The sequence below is a fragment of the Colobus angolensis genome, unplaced genomic scaffold (assembly GCF_000951035.1).
Source record: "Colobus angolensis palliatus isolate OR3802 unplaced genomic scaffold, Cang.pa_1.0 Scaffold209, whole genome shotgun sequence".
NCBI classification, from domain to species: Eukaryota; Metazoa; Chordata; class Mammalia; order Primates; family Cercopithecidae; genus Colobus; species Colobus angolensis.
Genome location: NW_012115255.1, coordinates 341,420 through 342,966, shown reverse-complemented (window position 1 = coordinate 342,966; position 1,547 = coordinate 341,420). Strand labels below are relative to the sequence as shown.

Below are 1,547 nucleotides of genomic sequence, written 5' to 3'. Positions count from 1 at the left end.
GTGCTGAGCTGTGTCAAGGTGGCCTCATTGAGGACACAGGACTCGCTGGCTGGCTCTCTGAGGAGCGTGAACCTGGTGCTCCAGAACACCCACCAGCCCACAGCCTCCCCACCCAGACTTTCCACTACCTCAGGCGAGCGCTGGCCTCCCTAACCCCAGGCACAGGCCAGGCTCTCTGTGGCCTTCTCCACGCCAGCCTGGCGCAGCCATACAGCCACCATGGCTACCACGGCCTGGCCATCACCTTCATGATGCAGGCGGTGGAAGCCAGTGCTGTTGCTGGAGTCTGTGCCATTGTGGACACCCTGGTGGCCCTGGCCTGGCTGCACGTGCTTCATGGGCAGAGCCTGGTGGCCTTGAACATCCTGCAGTCTGTCCAGGATGCAGTGGTGGCCAGCGAGCACCAGGAAGGTGTGATTTCCAACACGGTGGCCGTGGCTCTGAAGAGGACGGGCCGGACGAGGCAGGCAGCCGAGGGCTACTACTGCGCCCTATGGGTGGTTTGGGACCTGGGCCAGTGGAGGAACCAGGCAGTGGTGCTGGCCAACTTCGGGACGCTGTGCCTGCACGCGGGTGTCAGCAGCTGGCCCAGCACTATCTTCTGGAGGCCGTGCGTCTATTCTCGAGGCTTCCCTGTGGGGAGTGTGGCTGGGACTTCACCCACGTACTCCTGCAGCTGGGTCACCTCTGCACCCACCAGGGCCCGGCCCAGCAGTGCAAGGGCTACTGTGAGTGAGCCCTTCTGGTGGCCGTGGAGATGGACCACGTGGAGAGTGAGTGCCCTAGTTCCTCCTGTGCGCCTTTTGGGGCCACTCGGGTCAGGGCGCACCTGGGGTTTGTGATTCGGAAACAAGTGGTGGTTTTTCCACCATCGAAAGTGCTGAGTCATGGCCAGCAGCAGATGTTGGCCAGCGCCCTGGAGAACGGCAGTTCCCATGCAGGACCAGGCCCTCTGTGCCGTACTGGGGCAGCCAGCTCTTTCCAGTTTGCTCAGGGACCATTCTGCCTTGAGCACGGAAAGTCCTGCGTGCTGGGAATCCCTGGCCATAACCCTGGGATCAAGGCAGGCTCTGCTGAGCTGGGACTTGGGGCCCCTCCATGAGCCAGGCCCTGAATGCCAGTTCTTGTGCCCGTGTTATCTGCTTGGTATCTCGGCAGCCCTGCGCACCTGTCATCCCACTTCACAGAGGACACAGGGGCGGGTGATTGCCCAAAGCCACAGAGCAGTTCATGCAAAAGCAGCTTGTGCAGAGTGTGCCAGGCCCCACCCACAAATGGAGCTTGTGGGGTCCTCAGGAAGCAGGTGCTGAGCATAGGAACGTGAGCTTCAGGCCAGAGAACCCACAAAAGGGTGAGTGGTGTGATGGCGGGGCAGCACTTTGCCCCGGGTTGGGGAAGCCTCTTTAGTCTGGGACCAGAGGGTTGAGAGGATTTGGTCAAGTAATAGGTGTGGATGAGGGCCTGGTGGTGGGGGAGGGGCTGGCAGTGTAGCCTGTGTGAAGGCCCAGGGGTGAGCAAGTGGGGCTGAGTGAGCGGGGATGAGTGGG

The 1,547-nt window shown here is 61.9% G+C and overlaps 1 pseudogene; it reads left to right on the top strand.

The window, feature by feature from the left end:
• LOC105512043 overlaps positions 1 to 1,547 on the top strand; it is a 104,752-nt pseudogene that overhangs the window by 39,679 nt on the left and 63,526 nt on the right.